At 40.9% G+C, this 23118-nt stretch overlaps 1 long non-coding RNA gene and 1 pseudogene across 1 annotated transcript; one reads left to right on the top strand and one right to left on the bottom strand.

Moving 5' to 3' along the window:
• Positions 1 to 2568: 2568 nt before the first annotated feature.
• LOC124060716 lies at positions 2569 to 6563 on the bottom strand (annotated as a pseudogene).
• Positions 6564 to 8950: 2387 nt separating this feature from the next.
• LOC124060097 lies at positions 8951 to 9994 on the top strand. Its single transcript, XR_006843501.1, has 3 exons — positions 8951 to 9027; positions 9114 to 9211; positions 9687 to 9994. It is a non-coding gene; the product is annotated as an uncharacterized LOC124060097 (long non-coding RNA).
• The last annotated feature ends 13124 nt before the right edge of the window (positions 9995 to 23118 follow it).

The raw sequence follows: 23118 nt of genomic DNA, 5'->3' as shown, positions 1-23118 counted from the left end.
GGTTTTTGTCATGTCCTGTTTTATTTTGAAAAGCGTCACTTCCCCTGTGTGTACTGTTTTCTTGTAGCTTTGCTTTTAGTTTTCTTGATTGCTTTCTCCCTCCTGATGTGTGTCACCTGTGTCTCGTTATCATGTCTATTTAGTCCTTGTCTTCCCAGTCACCTTTGTCAGAGTGTTACTTTTTCTATGTCTTTAGTGATCATGCCAGGAAACCATTTGTCTTGTTTTGCCTTGCCGTGCCATATATCATCAGGAGTTTTTTTGCCACAGTTTTCTCAGACCCCATGCCACAGTAAGTGTGCTTTTTTCATTTTAGATTTTGGCAAATAAAGGCTTTTGCTCGGACCTCTGCCTCACCTGCCCGCCTTTTGACTCTGCATCGGGGTTCAGCCCTTTTCTGCGTCAGCGACGCCGACCTTTCTGACATCAGGGTTGCAGAGGCGCCAGACCCTATCCCAGCTGACAACGGGCGAGAGGTGGGGCACAGAGTGCCCTGGTCACCAGAATGTGTTATTTTACATATAGGCTTTGTACCTAAAATAAATTTCAATCAGAAGTGACTAATAAAGAGATGAGAGAGGTGATATAGTCTAGAGAATTTATTGTGCCCAGAGAAATTCTTTGGCACGTAGACACCGGAGGGAATTGGATCGCTTCGTTAACCCTGAAGAATGAAGTGCTTCCAGAAGTAGGAGACTTCCCCCAGAGCCAAAACACTGGTGAAGTCTGGTGCTGGCTCATGCAGAGGGACTAGAGACAAGGACTGACGGAAGAATCAGGCGTCCCGGAGACAGTGGGAGAGGGGTGAAGTTGGGTTGCAGACTGATGTAAAGCTGAAATGTCAGCTGAGTGACAGCAGAGAGAGAGGGGACACTTTTTAATTTGACAACTGACTAGTGATTGGCTAAGAAGGAGTGACGAGATATATTGTGATTGGAAAAGGAGGAGAGTGACGTAGTGGTGATTAAAGATCATGGGAAAACACTGACTTAAGGAATGTGTAAAAGATAATCTTCCTGACTGAACTTCCGCAGTTTTATTAGTATATTAGTATAGTAACTGCATTTTGATGGATAATACTTTACGTTACACATTTTTGCTGAGCAGCTGTAACTATGAAATGATACGCATGTAACTAGTTACTCCCCAACACTGTACATAATTACAACTTCACAATTAGAAATACACCAGAATTTAAAAAACGTTGACTGTTGGTAGGAAATAAGCAACAGTTGTCTGTTTTGTTGACTATCCATCCCCCAAGCCTAGCTTTCTCCTCCTTTACCATCAGAATTACTAAAGCTACTAAAGGGCTTTGTCGCTTGAATGTGAACAAATGTTGTTGTGGGGCACTTGCTGAAATAACCGATGCTGTTGTTTCATTATATGGTAACTAAGTTAGTCTAAGAGGCATGTTGTTGATTTAGATGAAGAGATCAGTGAATTTAGTTGATGAAGGTCAATGGGAGAAAAACAGTCTAGAAAACTGTCTGGTCCTATAGCTCTTTCCAGTGCTTCTGCTTAATTTGGTGGAATGCCATTTCCTTTTGAATTTTTGTGTGTTTTGCTTACCGTGGCGCTAATCTCTTTTGCTTTATTGTTTTCTTTTCTGAAGGGGCAATAGAGTCGAGTGTTTTTCTCAATGTGTGCAGCACTGTCCACAAAAAGATACATTTTAGAGGGGCTATAGTTAGCATTGGAGCATTGTTGGGTTACACTGAGATGTGGTACTGAATTAAATGCAGATGGTATTGCTTCCTTAAACTTTGCCACAGCACTATCAGATAGACATCTGGGGTTTCCTAGTGGCTTGTAATTATGTAATAGAAATTCAAAAGTTATTAAACAATGGTCAGATAAAAGAAGATTTTGTGGGAAGACTATTAACTCTTCAATTTCAATGCCATATGTTAGAACAAGGTTGAGAGTGTGATTAGAACAATGAGTAGGTTTATATACACTGACAGAAGCCAGTCGAATCTATTAAAGTGATAAATGCTATACAAAGGCTATCGTTGTTCTTGTCCACATGGATATTAATCAATCAGTCACCCACAATAATTACTTTATTTGTTTTAAGGGCTACACTTGATAGAAACTCTGAGAATTCAAATAAAAATTCAGAGTATGGACCCAGCCCCCCCGTGACCCTGACGGATAAGCGGTATAGAAAATGGATGGATCCCCGAGGGGAAAACACTAAAGGAGTGCATGAGAAGTAGCATTTCCATGTGTACTCAAATGTTTTGACTTGTTGGTGAGATGACTGAATTAACTGGCTACTATCAAGAGTCTTCTGAATTACCTCTAACTTCTCTGAGACTTAAAAGTGACTTAAAAAAAAAAACCAATTGAGTCTTAAGGTTAGGACTGACACATCCCTTTTTATTTATTTTTATTTTCACCAACATGGCCATAGTAGCAACATTTAGCTTTGAGATGTTTTGCAAATTTGGTCCCAAATCAAGATCCCTTTGATGATTGGACCACAGTACAAAATTTGACGTGCATTCTGCAATACACCTACTGGTGCTACTTGGACACATCTTCATTGATGAACCTGGGGTTACGGGGTGCTTCAGGTCTTTAATCATCATACACCCTTGCCTGGACAACCTAGCCCAAAGTGATCAGTACCTGGCTTGTGTCCAAGTGGCGCACTACACCAATCATCCCCTCTCCAAATCTCCACCACCAAAAGGCCTTTTCACCTGCCTCCATGATGTTCTTGCTGGTTCTTCTGCATTGCAGTCCTTTAACTTTCAGGAGCTTTAGTGTCCAACGCAACGACTGACCAGCAAAGCCCCGACACACCACCTCTACCAGTTCACAACAAACCAGCCTGCATATTTTGCCCTTTTGCACTCATTGGCTTCTCAGATCCGGTCCTCCCAAGGAACAATAAGTTCCAGTAGGACCACTTGCTTTGTATACTCAGATGTTAACACCATGCCTGAGTAGAGCGGCTATGATATGCTCTGGGAACTTGAGCTGCCTTACTATGTTGACTTGGAGCTCCCAATCTCTTGCAGTGGAAAGAGGCTTTCCCAAGTAAGTGGGTTGTGGTTGTGCCTTCTCCCCAGCTCTGACAAAGGGGAAGGACAGTTTGGGGGGTTCTGACTCCTCCTCTGGATTGATGTGCTGATTGTGTCTGCCAATGACCTCAAAACCTGGTCATTGCGTTGGCGATATCTCCCCTCCCCCAGCACCTTCGGACAGGAACTGAGAATGTGCTCCAATGTGCCCCTCTCCTGGCACAGTTGACGTGCTGGGGTTTTGGCCATGTTCCAACTGCGAATGTTGGTTGAGCTTGGGAGAACATCATAAACTGATGAGATAAGGAACTTAATGTACAGTGGTTCTTCTCTCTGACCAGATGATCCTGTGGGGTTCCACATGCTCCCACTTTGTCCATGCACCTAGATTATATATGCCTACCATCTTGCTGCATCAATCTTCCTCCAGTTATGCTCGTATCTCACCCTCAACCAGTTAATGCTTCTCCTTTCCGCAAGCTTTGTCGCAGCGTGGCTTGGGGCAGCTGTCCAGTCCCGCTCAGCCCACCGCTATGGTATCTACTAGGATGCTGTGTCACAATCTTGCCTCCACTCTGCCCACTGTTTCCTGCCTACCTACCACTTATTTCCAGTCATAATGAGAATTCCTGCTGTGGCAACTTTCCTGTCAGAGGAGTCTGTACATCACTTCTGTGTCACAGGTGACTTTGAATTCCTCTGACAGGCTGCTGAAGGGCAGCTGCAGCTTTGTGGATTTCCCATACAGGGCGGTGCTACTCAAGGACTGACGAAGTCCAAGCCATCTGCGAAGAAACAGGCTGATGGTTCTCTCCAGTCGCTTCACTGTTGTCATTGGCGCCTCATAGACACAGTAACCTTGGCAGGACTCCATGATGATACATCCTAGCCCTAAATTTGCCTGGTAGTAGTGCTGTCTTGTCAATTGTGATGAGCCAGGATGTCAAGTTGCTTATGGTCTGCTGAATTGAGGTGGTGTCCTTCAGGAAGATATCGTAGACCTTCCTCAGGCTCTTGGCTGTTCTTTCAGAGCCCCAAGATGAAGTGAAACCAGCTACTCTTCCTTTCTCATGTTCATGGCCAGTGAAAAGAGAGGCACTGAGATTGTGCAGCCAGGCCGTTATTACGCCTCTCGAGATTGTTTCTGGAACATGGTGTTTGGTAATATAATTTAAAATTTCCACTTTAGCAGATTTTTGTTACGATTGTTAAATCACTGAATAGTGAATTACAAAAGCTTTCACCATTATAGTTTAATACAGAGCAGCAGCATTAATAAGTGGTCATTTTCTATGTGAAGGATTAATTATAATTCCTTGTGACACATTTTCATTACACCTGTTCTGCTTTTATTCAGGGTACTTCCTCCAAATTAGCAGTTGCTTCATGGTCACAGTGTTTCTGCAAGTATTGCCTGCTTGGGTTTTATTTCCTTACACGTGTAATCTCCTTGCACATGTTTGCTTTGCTTATCCTCACTTCTGAATTGGTTATGTGGCCTTTGAGGATCTTCTGCTGCAAAATGTGGAAGCAGTGTTGTGCTTAAAACCTGGGAACACTCATTTTTAACACAACTTATTATGTTTTGCATTACTCACTACACAGTTGAACAATTGTGTTCTTACCAACCAGTGATGGAAAGTAACTAAGTACATTTACTCTGGGTCGCTATATGCAAGTATAATTTTGAGATACATGAAATTGAGAATTCATGCTGCATTATACTTCTATTTTATTATAATTATTTGACTGTGAGATTTGTGCATCATTTGTGTTTTTTTTTTACTGATTTTTACACTGATGTACTGGTACTTTTACTGAAGTAAAGGAACTGAATATTTCTTCCACCATTGTCACCAGCAAAAGAGAGGATAACTCAATCAGCTCTCCTGCAGTGAGCAAGGAACATAAGCAGCATTGATGCTAAATACTTCTGTCATGTAATCACTTCATAAAATGAAGTTGGGATGTTTCTACCCAGAGACAGTAAAGTCTGTTTCTCAGTTATATTACTCTTGTTTCTTCATTTACCTAAATTTCAGTTGTAATTCATTTCCTGACTTGTTATGAGTGAAATTTGATGCTCCCAGACTAATAATATTTTCACATAAGGCTGCAGTGATTAGCTCAGATTCAAGAGAATTGTCCTTGATTGACAGATTTCTAATGCACGTCTGTGTTTGGTGATGAGAGGCCCATCCCAGTTGCATTTCATGGGACCAGTTGAGCTCACTTGATTATTCCGGTAGGAACTATGATGTGCATATTAATCCGAAAGAATATTCGCTTTTCCGATCCTGCATTCTTCACTGCTAATGTATTCCTCGCTGTAAATACCTTGAGGAGTAGCAATGCTGCCGCTGATAAATAATGCACCACTGATAAATGAAGCAGTGTGTCGTTTACTGTGTGCGTGCGTGTGTGTGTGTGTGTGTGTGTGTGTGTGTGTGTGTGTGTGTGTGTGTGTGTGTGTGTGTGTGTGTGTGTGTGTAAGATCACGTGAAGCCTCATTTGAGAGAATGTGTGCAAATGCAGTCATTCCATTTTGTCTGACAGGGGCTGTCTGTGTTTTTTATCAGTGTGCTGCTATTATAAAAGCGCAACATATGTTTCTTGCTGTACGAACGACTGTCACAACCAGCAGTCTTGTAAGGTTCTCTCCCCTGACAAAACAGCTGTAGCAATTACACACAAGCACACACGCACGCACACACACAATCTAGCACATATACAATTATATACACAACATCTCTCAGTGTGCACTTTTGTGGATATGAGTGGAAAAGCATCATGAAAGATGAAGAGATATAGAGGTGGAGTTCTTTAATGTTGTGGGTGTCTTTACAAAGCAACTAGAGTCATGCTATCAGGTTTTCATTACATGATTATGGTGGCAAAATGAATTTACTATAAATGAAAGTGATATCTATAGAAAATTCTATAGCAATTGTTTTTCAAACTTGGCTTGAAATGAAAAAGGACAACACAAAGGGCACTCTACTTTCTTCTTTGGCAATGTTGCCATTAAAATGTGAGGTGTGGAATCACCTAGCAGGGAATCATCTAGTGTGGACCAGATTCCTCAGGACACAGGGATGAGGATCCAATCAGTCGGAATGAGTACACTGTACAGGATCAGATTCTATCCTCTAAATTTCTTCTTTTATTGTTGACCTATTAAACACATATCTATTATTGGCCAGTGGAAAAACCCTTTAGTAATATTGTTTCTAACTTTTATCCTCTGCCTCTCTTGATGTTGTCTTTTGCTAAATCTGTGTCATCTTTGTTTGTTGTGGCGAGCAGAATTGGGACGATATTCACTTTTAACTGGCTCTGTTTTATCAAAGCTGATGCAAACTGGAGGGTAGTGAGATGGAGAGCAAGATGGGAGGCCAGAGGCAGCCTGGGCCTTCACAAATTATACCAGAATAATAAACATGCTGAGTAAATCAGAGAGGCCATGCTGGCAGACATTTTTGTGTTTGAGACGTCACTGCAGCCTTCCAACACATTACCTGGTGCCATCTGGAGCTGCAAACCTGTGCCATGTTGCAATTTAAACAGCTCTAATTGGTGTTGAAAGAAGAGATCTGATGTCTCCAAAATAACATTTTTTTGATGTTTTAATACCTTATTAGTGATACCTGGTACTAAATCCGAGAAAGCTGGGAAACTCAAATTGAGCAGAAACAGAAACAAAAAATAAACAATCAAACAACAAAACAAGTAGATATCATAGGAAACATGATATGTCTTGTTCTCACTGCATCAAATACCACCTTTCTGGCACATCCCTCTCTGTCTCACTCGGAAGTATGTGTTCAGATTGATGAACCACCAATTCAAACACATCCATGTCAATATCAGACAGTTAGAACAACTGCATAATGTGACATAAATTGTTGTATTAAAGATTAGGACAGATGATTGGCTGTACAGTGTAGTTTGGTCAGGAAACACAAGCAGTCAGATGATATATGAGTTGATAACAAGACAGTTATGGCAGATTATCTTGGATTTGGATGACATGTTGGTTACCAGGGCTCTGATCAAATGATAACAAATTGAGGTATTTATTTTCCTCATACATAAATATTAACAGTGTGTTTCTACAAAGCTACACGTTGTACATGTTTGTGTTTCCCTGTACTGATGAGAATTTATATCTTGTACAATAGGAACATTCTGGCAACAAGGACACTTGGTAAATGAAGAGCCCTTGTGAAGCCAGAAGTACAAGGCTTACTGTGTGTGCGTGCAACAATGTGTTGGCCCTATCTTACATCTCTTGCATTTGTCATTGTATGTATTTGTAAATGTTTGCTTTTTTGTGTGTGATCCAAATGCAGAGTTGTCCATTTCCCATCGTGCAGTTGACAATCTTTTGTTGACTGATTATTATCCAGTGAAAAATATCTATCAAAACTATATTTACAGACTGTATACAAAGACCTATTACACATCTCCATGTAAAGTTCCTTCCACTGTCCAAAAATGAAGTCAAAATGAAGCAGTGATTGAGTCGTGAACTAACTGAAAAACTGATTGGGTTGTATTTTATTCCACAAATTAGTCCAATCAACCCCTTTGCTACAGCTCACAAAGATTACACTCTCCACAAAGTAATGGTTGCCTGTGGGGTGATAGTGCTGCAGTTTATGAACTCTTTCTGCAGGAACATATCAATATGGAAATGTGACAAAAGCATATGAGCTGACATACCACAGCTCCATGTTCAGAGAGGGGCCCAGGATGGTATTGGCCCACATGAAAATTTGACTGGCCACTGCTGTGCTTGGTCTCCATTCATACTCTTCCCTTTTGAAGAGTATGAATGGAGATGTTGTTTTAATGTGCCACAGCCCCAGAAATGGTGATAAGAATAATACTGACACAACTTTTCTGGTCTTTGGAAGTCAGTTATCGAAAACAATTTTTAAATCGGCCAATTTTTGATCAACATGAAAAAGCATAAGCTCACTGCTCCTCAAGAACTACTGCAGTCTTGATGAGACAGACATGTTTGTGATGCAGCAGCTCACACTGACAGCAGATCTCTTACTGTGGGATGCAAATGATTTGCTTGTCAAGGCACTGTAGTTGCCAGCAAATGATCCTGTCAAAATACTCACACCTTTTGTTTTCGATAAAAAAAAATGATACGCTGGTGGCTCTTTAAGGCATGTTAACTCTCCAGAAGAGCAAAGCAATCAGTAATTTTATTGCTTACACTCGTTCAGTACAAATCAGCCATTTTTTTTTTCATCTGCATGATGGTGTGTGCTAAAATTATGCAACATGATGGGATGAAGTCAGTGGAATTTAACTCCTGGCAAACCATGCTTTTGCATGGTAGCCACCTGTGGGGGCTGAGGTTTTTTTTTGTTGTTGTTGTTTTTTAAATCTCATCCCATCTGGGGTACTCCAACACTTTAAACTTAACAGCTAAAATGAAGATTTTGACTTTAAAGGGAGCAAATATAGTATTTTCAAATCAGTTGCAGCTTTTAATTATACCGGATGAGCTATATGGAGCCTTATTTTTGGAAATCTCATCCGTTATGAGTTACTAAGACTTTGTTAGCTGCTTCTCCTGGTAACAATCACAATGCTTCTCCTGGTAACAGTCGAACTTAAACTGAATTAAACTTAAACACAATTCCCGAATTATGAAGTTCTTCATCACACAGCCTCTCTCCTCCCCTGCTTAGACACACACTTAGACTCTCTCTCTGACAAGCTACCAACCTGAGGAGTTTTTAAGTGCTTCTCAGATGTTTTTGAGGATATCCATAGTGTGCTGTGTATAATGGCTCCTCTCTCATCCATTATGTTAAGGTCTTAGCTGATCAAAGTGCATTATGGGTGAAGAAACAACCTGTAAATGATACAACTGCTCTGCTCTCTCCCAGAAGGGTCCATTTTCCCGCATGTCAGACACAGTTACATCAGAGGAGAGCAGTTAGGAGAAAGAAGAAAAAGTGGAGAGGTAAAGGAATAGAGGATGACAGAGGAAAACACCCACTCTTTTCCCTTATTCCATCATTAACACATCTACTTGTAACAAAATTTCAGCAAACGTGCAGCAGTTCCAGTGAATGCACACCAAAGAGTTTCGGTTTTGCCAGTGATATGTGGGATATGGAAGAGAAGATGACTGCACTAAGCTGAATGTAAGGTTTTTATTGTGAAACAAGCTACATTTTGCTAAAGCAACAATAAATAAAATGTTTAATTTCGTTGTTTTAATAGGTAATGGCGAATATTCTTATTCAAAGTAAAATTTGTTTAGAATTGCTTGTATTTAGGATGGAAATGATAACTGCTGTTTTCTGGTAACACTTTACTCGACGGGTGAGTACATAACACATTCATAGCAGCTGTCATAAACTGCTCTCAAAGCATTCGCTACTGTTTCAGAAGACATGACAACATTTATAGCCAACCTTTCATAAATTTAGAAGACAGAACAGCGATAACTTTTCAAAATAAAATTCCAATGGTCTCAAAGCAATGCCGTTTTTGTTTTAAACCTGTTACCTGATCATGTCGCACCTGAGTCCATGGGCAAGAGACGGAACATGTGCAAACATGTGATTTTTATGTTTTATAGAAATGTTTTGATGTTTTAGAATGTAACCTTTGCAGGTAATTCTCATCTTTTGCTACCTTGCCTACACTCAAATGGGAATGTCCAACCGTTACGTTCCGTTCTTTGAAGTGCACACAACCATGTTTCCACCCAACTGTCAGGCTCTTTTTACAACACAAATGAAATGGACAATGGGCAACGACACTGTTTCAACAATATGACAAAAACAAGTCACGAACTACAATGGAAAAAAAAGACTGAACAACATACTCAGAACTAATCGTTATGATGATATCCGTTGGTCTTGGATCAGCAATACATATGCAAAAATAATGTAAATAGACAAATAGCATTACTCATTACAATAGAGGCAATTTCATAGAAAGTGAACCTTTTGTCTAATCAACAACAACCATGGAATGTGTTTGCATGATGTGAATGATTCAGTGAAGTTTGAGGATTTGCTGAATAGTAAGCCTGAAAAAGTATTAGCCAAGGAGCCAAGCCATAACATTTGAGTATGTGTCTTACATGTGCTGCTCTACAATAAAGTTAAAATATATGCAAAGTAAGCCAGTCCTCCATACATACACACACACACACACACACACACACACACACACCACACAGCAAATTAAATAAAGGGAGGAAAACATGAAATGAACGGTGTGCACAAATTATCATCCGTTCACTACAATGGGGGTGTGGAGTGCAGGTAAAGAGCCCCACCACCAAACCACCTACGATGAAGCCAGCCACGCTTGCTGTGGCACTCTACAGCACAATACACAAAGAAAGACGAGCACAAAGTGAGTTCAACAAAAGATGGGGAAAGGGAAACAGTAGATAGTGAACTGCAAAATATACAACACAACACACCTAAATAAACAGAGTATCCTGATAACTAAAACAGCAATTGAACAAACACCACAACTAACACAAGACAAACAACCAAAACAGAAGTGTGACAAACAAAAGATGAGCCAGGCTCACCAGGCAGCAGAGAGAGGATGTCAGCAGACTGGGGGTGGCCTATATAGTCTTGCAGAGTGACAATGACCGTTGATTACACGTTGGACTTTTATTTTGACAACTTATCGTCATTCTGTCTTCCACATTTATGAAAGGCTGGCTATGCATGTTGTTTCATGTCTTACGAAACAGTCATGAATGCTTTGTGAGCAATTTATGACAGCTGCTATGAATGTGTTATGTACTCACCCATCAAGTAAAGTGTTACCATGTTTTCTGTGTTCACGTCCTCAGCTTCTTCAGTTGTTTAAGAGAAAGCTGCAGCATTGTTTTCACCTGACTTTCCATCTGAATAGGGTGAGTAGATAATGACTCAGGGGTGACTGAGGGCGACTGGGGTCGTCTGCAAAGTACTTTTTGTATCTATCGGCAGGAACTAAATACAAGATTGTGTTTTGTTATACAAAAGGAAAATATTTGCAAGAGCTTGTGAGTAGTTAAGCGAGGAAATTTAAATTTGTGCTCAAGAAACAGGTTGCACAGCAGTGACAGTTACTCCTGGCCTTCCAAGGACAACAAATGTGTTCTCAATATCAGAGTCACTTTTATGTGGAGATGGAGGTTGAGGAGGAGGGAAGTAGGAGAACTGCATGAGAAGTAGTAGTAGAAGGAACAGGAGGAGGTGGGTGAAATTCATATAGCATTGGCCCTATCTGATTGACCTTGCTAGAAAATGACAGAAACAAATTGTTTCTGATTCTCGTCTCCCCTCCCCTCTACTCTCCTTGCCTTTCTTCCTCCTCCTGCAAGATTCTCTCTGTCCTACTATTTTTCCATCCTTTTTATACAACACTTATCTAAGGGCTTTTAATTGGAGAAATTTTAACAAAACCAGGGACTCTACTTTCACTTTCTTGTATTTTGTTTCTACTTATTTTTATCTTCATCTACAGTATTTCTCTGTAATTTTCACTCCCCTTATCCCCTTACCCCCTCTTCCCCCTAATCTCCTCCTACTACTCCTCCTCTTCATCTTCCTCATTCATATGATAACAAGCCAGGACTGTTTGGACCCTAAGGCACTATCACTCGTGGACCTCATGATGTGGGTTTAAAGTTGATTTAGTGGCTAGTCAATTTATGCCAATTTTCCCTCCATACTTCCACCAACCACATCAAAATCCAAACACATGTGATCTGACTGGTCACTTAAGGGCAGATTTGTGAAGGTACTGGCAAGGATGGCCGAGATACTAAGACTGCAATAATTGTACAGCACGCACACTCTGTGCTTAAACCTTGTGCTTACCTGACGACAGTGTAAAGATGCACATGACAATTTACTGGTAGGTGCTCGCAGACAGTGATTGGTTATTGTCTTAGGATTCTTAAAATTTCAAAACCCAGAACTCCTTTAAACTGGAAACTAAAAATCTTCCTAGACTACATGGAAGACAATTCCCCTGGTTTGATCCCTGGCCCCTGCAGTCCATAGGTCAAAGTGTCCTAACCCCACTCAAACCCAGATTGCTGCAAATAGCTCTTGCTCGGTTTGTGAGTGTTCAGGCGAATGGTTATAGCTACTGTTGAGCAAGTAGCACCTCACATGGTATCCTCTTCCGCCAGTGTATAATGGGAGTGCAAATGGGTGAATGCTGGCTTGTGTTGCCAAGCACTTTGAGTGGTCAGTTAGACTAGAAAGGTGCTATGGGAGTACAGTCCATTTACCATTTTCCATTACTCACAATCATTCAAATCAGTAACCCACTTTAGTTTGCACTACAACACAACGGCAAAGTAACTTTGATAACAATTAAACTAAACAAGACTGGTTGATTTTTATAATACTATATTATTGTAATGCTATACCTGTGCTTGTGTTGAGGTGGTTTTCTTATACCTGAATCAGCCGATAGGAGCACTAGCTATTGTCTAATTAATCCAACTAGCTGACAGCAACAAGAGTTAGCAGCAGTTAGAGGTTAGCTTACTTTAGCAGTAAGTAAAACTACCTGTCCATCTACATTGTACCACTGTAGCTGAGATCAAGGAAGATATTCACGACAGAATCCTTGTGGTGGACATTGGATAAAACACTGTGACCACTATGGCCCATTAATATTGAAATGCTTACAGAGTTGTAATGTTATGGGCCAATATCAGGGCCAAAAATTTAATTCATTTGAATAAAAAAAGATTTGAATTTGAAAGTTGAAATTTTGATTTTGAACTTTGAAAAATACAACCTCGTACTTGAACGAAAAATACGTGTAGGAAAAGTGTTTTTCAATTTAAATATAATTTTTATTCAGTTCTGAAATTCTTTTGAATAAATTATGTATTTTCAGTTTTCATCTTTCATCTTTTTTTTACAGTTTCAAATATTGTTTTTTCAGGTTTCAGATCTTTTGCTCACTCTCGTGTCTCATCTTTCCAGTTTCAAACTGTTGGCATCTGGCATGGGGGGCTCGGCATCAGCTTAGAGGGGCGTGAAATCATGAGCGACAGCGTAACAAAGAAGGTGGAGTACCTTCCTACATCACCTTGCCTTCAGGGAACATAGGTACTGTGAGAAGTATGACTCACTTTCTATGCACCATATTCACATTATGGGCAGTGAAAAAACTGACACCACTGATAAGGTTCTGTTTAGCAAGCCGTTTTAAACTGGACTTGGCACCAATCGCAGTATAAGAGCAATAAACTATGGCTGACTGTGCAGTTCAATAGCCACACTTTGACGTTTCCCACTTCCACATGCAATAGAGAATGCAGTGAAGTATTGGCTAGCAGTGGTGCAACCAGCAAGTTGAAATGTCAGTGCCGACGACTAGCAGAGTCTATGTGAGCCGGCATATGCGGCTACTGGCCAGCAGCAGTTTCAATAGTAAAACATCCTGCGGTTGGGTTATGTCAGACACTTTTCGGGCCTGACTTTTATCAGAATGCAGTGTGTTTGTTTCGGGAAGATGGTGAGGAAACTTGGCCATTATTGTTCATCAACGTTCTTTTCACAAAATTCATTGGCAGCTTCAGCTATCTATTGAAAAAATCAGTTTTGATTTGAAATAAATTCTCTAACACATTTGTAATTCTGCGTGCTAGCAGTAATGGAGAAAAATTAGAATAATGATGACATTAAGTCCTTTTGAATCAGAAGTAGTGGTGGTTTCCTTCCCTTGGGCTAGGATTGCTAGATTTGGCCAGACCCTGAGACAAATAATCCATTACCACTTGAAAGCAGAAGAAAAGACCAGTGCCCAGTCTCTATTGCTTTAGCCCCTAATTAGAACATTATTATGGAAATGAAGGAGCTGTAATTTAAAGGGCCACATAACATACCTGAGTTGGTATCTGTACTTCCATTCTTTGAATATCTGGGCATTCTAGGGCACGAATGATGGCTTAGTTAATTGAGACGGACAAACTTGGACCATGAGAGATAATGATTTCATCAGTCTCCTTCAGCACTTTGATGGCTTATAGGTAATTGAATTGTAATTTGACTCTCTTTCAGACCAGCTGGATAATGTGATGATTTTCATTTACAGCTTGTCAGCAAATCACTACAGATAACAATGAAACTGCAGATAATTTCTATTTTGAACCAACAAATATGCAATTATCCATTCTCAACTTATGTAATCAGGGTGGTGGCAACCAGATGAGTCAAGCAGGGAGGGAGAGGAGAGGAAGAGGGTTTGCCAGATACAGAAGTGAAATACTTTCCTGTGATTTTTTTAATTTAAAAATATTTCTGTGTTATAAGCCCCAGCTGATAACCTGCATACCTGCAATGTTAGATATTTCTAACTGCCATTAAGCCAGACTTACATTTTTTTTAAATTACATTTGTAAAACAAGGCCAGACATTAAAAAGGGCCATTCTCTCAGCTGACATAAAACAGCAAAAACAATTTCCTCAAATTAACAACAAAATCAATGCCATTTGATGCTTGAAAATGAGCATCTGGGTGTCACTGCCAGGGAAGCATCTGCATGCTCATAGTGGAACAGGCGTTTTGGTTTTTAGATTTGTGCAATAGGTAAGACCTCTGACATTCCTATCTCTTCAGCTATGGCATCTGTTTGGGCAGATAAAAGACCATTCTCTGAGTATTCCTCAAGGAAATTCAGAACATCTTCCATCTTGTGCTATAGTACATCAGTTCTCACTTGTGGGCTCTGGAGCAGCTTGTTGATTCACCTCATCTAAAAAGTTGTACCAGATGATAGCAGTCAGCTCTCTGACAGAAAACACACTTTCACTATTGTCAAAAAGAGAAGATAATAATAATGATAATAATAGTGTGTTTTATTTGGAGAGCACATTTAAGGGTACTTAAGGACAATAAACATGAGTTAAAATGCACTGCAGGAACAGTGCTTTTTAAATATCCAGCAGCCAGTTTCTAGCCCTGCCTATTGCTTCTGTTATCATATGCTTACTCCTGCATTTTGAGATATACAATTCCACCTGTCTATAGTCTTCAACAAGATGTCTGTTTCGCCTGCACCTGATGTGTCAAGCGCTGGTGGGAAATCTACAAAATCCTTGCTAATAGTAGTCCCGATACCAACTTGGCCTTTGACAAAGTGCAGTGTCTCTGAAAGCTGCTCTACGTGTGCAGCGTCAGCGTCATATCGTAATTTGACTGTTTTACTCTATTAGTGCTTCAAGTGTCTTGTCTGTGGTAATTGTTATCTTTTTCCCATGTAGTGGTCTGCAATCTCTTTATTCTTTTCTCGTCTGACGTGTTCATGAGTCTCTGGGTCAAAAAAGGCAAACATCTTTGGCAGACCTAGAAAATCCTGTTGTTAGGTTCATATAGTGAAATTATGGCCATAGATAGCAATGTTTTATTGTGGGTCAGACTTACAGACTAAAGCTATGGATCTATTTATGACATGATTCCAGGGGTTTTCCAGCTTTTGCATTTCTTGTTAAGTGCTCTCAATAATATTTCCCAGCACATTTTCAGCTGCCGTCAGCTGTCTTTATTGGCACAATGTGTGTGATTTTTTTCTGATCTTGAAGTATGAGAATTAGTCATTACCACATTCTGTGAAAATCACCAGAGGTGGTACTTTGCTAGCCAAATAAAGTAGAGGACGGTAGACTGAATTGGTTGATTGTGATTTTTACACTAACCAAGACCTATGATGATGATCTGCCCTCGGTAAGATGATGGTGTGATTGGCTCTGTGGAAAGTTAATATCTTCTAACTGAACAGCACCTCTTAACAATATTGACTCATTGGTCGCTGGTAATATGCATTGGCCAAGATACCACATCAATCTCTGTGAATGTCATAGTTGTAAGATTGTCATCGCATGATGCTTCTTCATCAATCAATACAGTTTTGTTATCACTTTTTTTTGTGAACTTACATTACTGTAATACAATACATGATAATCTCAGAAGCCAGTTCCACAACATGAAAATTGCACTGAGGTGGTGTTGTGCGACTTAGTAGGAGCAATTTGGTTATTGGCAAAGAGTCAATGATTATGGGAAATAATCATTAAAGTAAAATCAGTGTATGCTTAATACACATAAATATCGGGGCACCACCCTGTTACCAGGGACCAATAGCCAAATTAATTAATGGGAAAACAGTCTCTTAAAATTGTGAAGGATGAATCCGAGCACTGGCTGTCATGAATTCAGCTGTTATTACAAGTACATACACAACAACCACAGACAACGACAGGTTAAACTATAACAGGATTTATTAAACAGCAACAACCATCCATAGATAAGCATCACTTTGTAATAAACACTATTATAATCTAAGTTTTATCAACACACATTAACTATTAACTAAGATAACACAGGTACAGCAACAAGAGTATATCTATACATAGGTGTGCATATATACAGGCGTGTGTGTGTGTGTGTATGGGTGTGTGTGAGAGAGAGAGATGAGGACAACAGTATGGGGTTAACAAGCTAGCCAGGTAGCGGCTAACAAGCTAGTGGCTAAAAACAAACAAGATGGCGGTTAGCATGCTAGCCAGAGGGTGGCTAACAAGCTACAGGCTAAAAACAAACAAAATGGCGGTTAGCAAGATAGCAGCTAACAAGATAGCAGCTAACAACAAGCTAGTGGCTGACTACAATTAAGATGGCGGATGGCCACATGAGGGGAGGAGCTACAACCAGAATGGCGAGTGGGGAAACTACAACCAAAATGGTGGAGGACTACATGAGGAGGGGTCAGCACACCAGGATGAACAACCACATAAAGGATGACTCAGCAAACAAAACTAGTCACGCGCATGTGATGACTCAGCAAACTCCAAATGACTACCGAAGAATACGCCGGCCGTATCATTCAGAGCCAAAATGGTGATAACCAACGTGATGTTGCTTATGTGGTTACAGAAGAGAACAATGGGCGGAAGCCTTTGAGCGCCACGTACCCCTTGGTTACGGTTCGTGATCGCGTGCTCGGACTTTCGCCTCACCGTTCAGAAAGAAGAGTGTGAGGAAAGATAGAAATGAAAATACAAGAAAACACAACCCAATAAAATAATCCACTCTAATTCTTTAGAAACTCGCGTGTCACCACACAATAGCGGAGTCAGTAAACCGGAGCTTATCTGCTCAGCTATTGGTCCTTTAACTGGTGACGCGCGGTCTCGCTGAACCGGCGGAAATGACCGACCGGAAAACAAGATCAATGAATGCAGCACTTAAAAGTTACAGAAATCATGTGTAAAAGCTACGTTACACTATCTCTGCCCAGACATAAGCCTCTTACGTTGCGTTGCTCCGATCATTCGGAGTTTGAAAGAATGATCCGCTTAAACGTTCGCAGCGTCGTCCTCGGCGGGATGCTGGCGGTCCGTTATTCTGATGATGCGGAGTGTTGATCTCTCGGCGGCAGCGGAGAAAATCACCGATGAAAAAGTTAACAAACTTTGTTTCGTCCTTAACAAAGTCGGCGCGCGGCTCGTTAACGTGCGATCAGCTGATTGTTCAGCGATCCACGTCGGATGAAGAAAAAAGGAAAAGTTACAGAAAATTACAGCAGTCTGTTTCTCGGCCTGCGAGTTGCAGAACTGTGACCCGGGATCTAAAATGATGTTAATCAAAACGTTTGATTGTTGCTCCCTTTTGGCGGTTTGGACACTTGGAGAGCCTGGAGAAGCTCTCACTGTCACAGCACGCACGGGGAAAAAGCGCATGCTGATGGTCGCAGTGACCTTTTATTACCTGAGTGACGTCACCTCGGACCCCCGTGGAGATGGCTGGCACACAGCCAATGTCCGTGCCGGTTCTGAGTTTAAACTCAGGAATTTATGACTAGTTGCACATCATGAGTGGGGTCTCTAACAGTTGGTCACTCTAACTCAGGCTTTATGAGTTACATGTAGGCCGCTCTATTGTTCTCCAGAGCGCATGGCCAGAGATCCCAACAGTGGTCTTCTTGGCCGAGTCAGCCAATAGGAGCACTAGCTGTTTGGCTAACTAATCAAACTAGCTAATGCCAACAGTTAGAGGCAATCAGAGGTTAGCCTACTTTAGCAACAAGTAAAGCTACCTGTCCACCATGAAACTCCACAATTAATGACATCTTTATTACAAGTCCACATTGTATCCATGTAGCTGAGGTCAGGGAAGATATTCATGACACAAATATACAGGTAGAGAGATATACACACACACATACATAAATACATACATACATACACACTTATAGGAGGCTTGCCCCTATCACACAATGAGGTGATTTTCATCAGAATGCGAATTGTCTTTACCGGGGCTAAGGCAAAGCCTGCATCCTTTTTTTTTTTTTTTTTGCTGATAAACAACCGAAGGCATTCAGTATATGTTTAGCCTATTAGTAAACACTAATTAATTAATGTTGATAAAAAACAACACAACATTTTACCAGCACCATCTTTGCCGTGATAACATCATTTGTCAACATTGGTTTCATTTAACCAAAAAAATTAATTTTCCCTAACTTTTACCCAGCAGCTTTCTTCCCTAAACTGAGCCAAACCTTAACTAGAGGGGCAGCAGTCCAGGAAAATTTCATTATGGATCTTTGGAAGGCCATGAAATGTTAGATGAACATATGCATAAGCCTGATGAACTACAAGATCTGGAATGGTTGATGGTCAAAAATTAACCATAAATATGGCAGATCAGAAACCAGCAATACCTTCTCTCGTAAGTCATATACACTTTGGAAACCTGACAAATGGCACCATCCCACCAATAAGAGTGTCACATAAGAACATTAAATCTGGAAGGCACTGCTGAACAGCTTGTTTGTGGTGTTTAAGTTGGATTTGTTACTGCAACCAACATGTCAAATCATCTCTATTTGACGTCAGTGGCTCAAAGCTAGATTAGCCGCTACCAGCGTAACATGGCTTAACCTTGGACTTATAAAGTCTTGAGTGTAATGTATGTATGTAAGGAAGTGTCTTTATAAAATGAACAAGGTGTTGCCATACATTGTACCTGAAAGAAAGTATATTTTGGCCTTTTCACCTCTCTCCCATAATTTAATACAAGCCTTTCATCTATCCCCTCTGCTTTCCCTTCCCACTCTAAAATTCTTATTTTCCATCTTTGTGTCTTCCCATTTTTCACTTCCTCTCACCTCCTTTTTCCATCACTCCCACACCCTTGTCCCTCAACTCTCCTCTCCTGACGATATAGATTCATTACAGTTTGATGATATCAGATGATTGCTCTCTCCCAGCTGGAACAATAGGTTTGTACCCCCCCATTCCAATTTCCCCGGGCCCTGACCGACTCAGCTCTGTGACGGCAGCTTCCCCCATCCTCACTTTTTCTTCTTAACCTCCTCTTTTCTCCCATTTGTCATCTCACTCTCCTTACTAATTCTCTCCTTTCCAATACTTATCTTCTTCTCTGGAGCCCTGTCGATTTGGCTTTTATTAAACCAATATCAATATTTGAGAGTAAAAACAAATCCAATAATGATAGATCTATCAATATTCCTGATTTTAAATATCATAGAACCCTCAAAATGGTTCTGCAAGAGTTGACAACTATATACATCATTATTGATGATTATCTACATAAGAATCAGGGGCAAACTTGACTGTATAATACGTATAATATGACAAGTCTGAACAATTAACTTCACTTTTATTTTACACTTGAATTAATAAAATGCAAGAGTGTTTAGTAACATCAAGGCTCAACCAATTTTTTTGTTCATTTAGTTCAGATATCAATGTTTGTGACATCTACAACTCAAAAACAAAAACAAAACAAACAAAAACAAAAACAAAACAAGTCAGATTTTAAATTATTGATTTCAGCAACCCAATTCACACTAGTCCATCCATCCATCCATTTCTTCTGCTTTAACCGGGAGCCGGTTGCAGGGGCAGCAGCTTGAGCAGGGATGCCCAGACTTCCCTCTACTCGGACACTTCCTCCAGCTCTTCCAGGTGGACCCCAAGGCGTTCCCAGGCCAGCCGAGTGACATAGTCCCTCCAGTGTGTGCTGGGTCTTCCTTGGGGCCTCTTCCCGGTGGGGCATGCCTGTAACACCTCCCCAGGGAGGTATCCAGGAGGCATCTGAAACAGATGCTCGAGCCACCTCAACTGGCTCATCTTGATGTGGAGGAACAGCGGCTCTACTCCTCCCGGGTGACAGAGCTCCTCACCCTATCCCTAAGGGAGCGCCCCACCACCCTGCAGAGGAAGCTCATTTCAGCCACTTGTATCCGAGATCTCGTCCTTTTGTTCATGGCCCAAAGTTCATGACCATGAAAGTAGGATCGTAGATTGACTGGTAAGGCGCAACTCTTGCCTTTTTGCTCAGCTTCTTCACCACGACGGACTGTTACATCAACCGTTAACAACCATCAACCATTACTGCTGTCGCTGCACCAATCCATCTGTCAATCTCACGCTTCTATCTTCCCTCACTTGTGAACAAGACCCCGAGATACTTAAACTCCTCCATTTGAGGCAGGTGCCCCCCCCCCCCAGAGGGGCAGACCACCTTTTTCTGGTTGAGAACCATGGCATCAGATTTGGAGGTGCTCATTCTCATCCCAGTCGCTTCACACTCGGCTGCAAACCTCCCCAGTGCATGCTGAAGGTCCTGGCCTGAAGAAGCCAACAGGACAACTTCCGCAAAAAGCAGAGATTAAATCCTGTGGTTCCCAAATCGGACACCCTCCTAGAAATCCTGTCCATGAAAGTGATGAACGGGACTCGTGACAAAGGGTAGCCCTGCCGGAGGCCAACATGCACTGGGAACAGGTCTGACTTACTGCCGGCGATGCCAACCACACTGATGCTCCGGGAGTACAGAGACCGCACGGCCCTTAGCAAAGAGCCCCAGAACTCATATGAACTTGAATTCCCTCAAGTCCTCAGATTTTGCCTCACCCTGGGAGGACGTGTGTGATTTCTCCCAGCACACAGTGTTGTGGTTTACAGCACTGTAACACATTCATAGTGTTCAGCTATTAAAGAGGGGATCTTCCATTTCCTTTGATTAATTTGTTTTTTGACTGCCGTGAGATAATTATCTCACTTTCTTTCTCCAGATCCCTTTTTCTGTAATTAGAAATCCGACACACAGGTTAACGGTATGTGTAGTTCCTCACGTTGACAGCTGCTCTGATTATTCAACATGCTTGCTGCCTTGCGGGAGAGCACTGCAGCCATCAATGTTCCTAAATAGAGTTTCCATCATAGTGCTTTAGCACTTTCCTTTGAAGTATGATTTTTTTTTTATTTATTTATTTTTATTTTTCATTTTGCAAACACTAATGTAAAACATTTTACTTTGCAGTTCTATTGGCAGAATGACGTGTGTCTCCTTGATGAGGAAGTTGATTCCAAAGTTGAGAGTATGTGCAAATACACACTCACACACACACATACTCTTATATACTCATTACAGGGCACCTGCATAACTAATTAGTGCTGACAGCTCACTCACTTCTCTCTCAAAGAAACACTCACACACACTCACAGCATCAATCACAAATGGAAGCGTTTTCATTTTCACTAATTTGGCTGTGGATTAAAGCTGACCCATTTTCGCTAATGGAGCCTGCTTTGGACAGGCGACATGGGAGAATGAGGACAAACCAGAATAATAGTTATCATACACCTACATGAAAGCACTGGTGTACCTGCAGGGCCTCTCTGACAACATCTTCACTCCTTTTGGATTTTTATTCATACGCTGTGGACGGGAGTGGGGGGATGTCACCCTAAAGAAATAATCAGTATAATGTTTATGTACATAAAGGTTTCGTTATTTTCTGTCTCTGATTAATACAACATAATACACCCTGAAGGAAATTATTTAAATGAATGTGTAAATCACTGTAGCTATGATTTTCCCCTTTTACAACAATCTCTGGCAAAGTCATATTTTTCACTGTGTCAGAGTCAGAGAAATGCAGTATTCAGAGAAAGGATCAAGTAGCACAGTGCAACTTTGGTGTCAAGGATTACAGGGATTTATTACCCTGCCTGCTCAAAAAGGGCTTTTTCTCCATTTCTACCTATTTGTCAATAGCATTTGCCATTGGAAGACTTCTTGTTTGAGGTTATTTGGTTATTTAGATGTGTTTGTGAAATATTTTTGAAACGTGAAAATATTAGAATAAACAAATAAATCATAGGTCACGATAACTTGGAAAGAGTTATTTTGCATCTTGCACCAGAAGAGTGAAACAAACATCAGAAAACAGCTGCGCAGATTGTCTCACTTTACTAAAAGAGCCTACAGTCTGCTGATGATCATGATCATGACCATGATCTTAACAGTAGGCTATATGTAAAGATTCTCACTCTTCTTGTGGGCCATGACATGCATGGGCCTTCTACTGGTATTTGAGGTTAGCTATTGGAACCCACTTTCAAATTCTGTCTAGCCTGCCCTTCTACTATCAGCGGAGCTCCAAAAAACAGAGCAACACAGTATTATGTAAACAAGATAAGTTTGCCTAAAATACCAGTAAATACAGGGAAATATAACTGTTGTTTTTCATCTCAAATCAACTTGAGAGGGAATGCCAGAAATAGCTTGAAAATTCTTGGCAAGAATTTGATACATTTATTCTTCGGACCATACCACTTTCATGCCTGTTAGATGTGAAGCTACAGCCAGCAGATGCTGGGCTTTCATACAAAGTCATGCAACAATGGCTGGTTAGGCTTTGTCTACATGTGCCTACAATCACCTTTAAAGCCTCACCTCACAGTGACAGCAGGTCATCACTGTGCTTGGCAACAAACTAGTCTTGCGCAACATCCCGTGGTGTGCTTGCTTTCTTGATATATTGTGAGATTGTTCTGTTAATTTATGAGCCTAAATGTTAAGAGAACTCGAGAAAACATGTCACTCATATACCTCTCCCAGCTGAAACTACAGGGGCCATATAGACTTTTGAAATTGAAATTTGTGTGTGACATTGATTTAAAAACAAACAAACAAAAAAATTGTGTCCAGATCACACTTGTGTAAGTTGACCATGACTGGCTTC

Source organism: Scatophagus argus, chromosome 6, assembly GCF_020382885.2.
Source record: "Scatophagus argus isolate fScaArg1 chromosome 6, fScaArg1.pri, whole genome shotgun sequence".
In the NCBI taxonomy this organism is placed as follows: Eukaryota; Metazoa; Chordata; class Actinopteri; family Scatophagidae; genus Scatophagus; species Scatophagus argus.
This window is presented reverse-complemented; position numbering and strand designations above follow the sequence as displayed.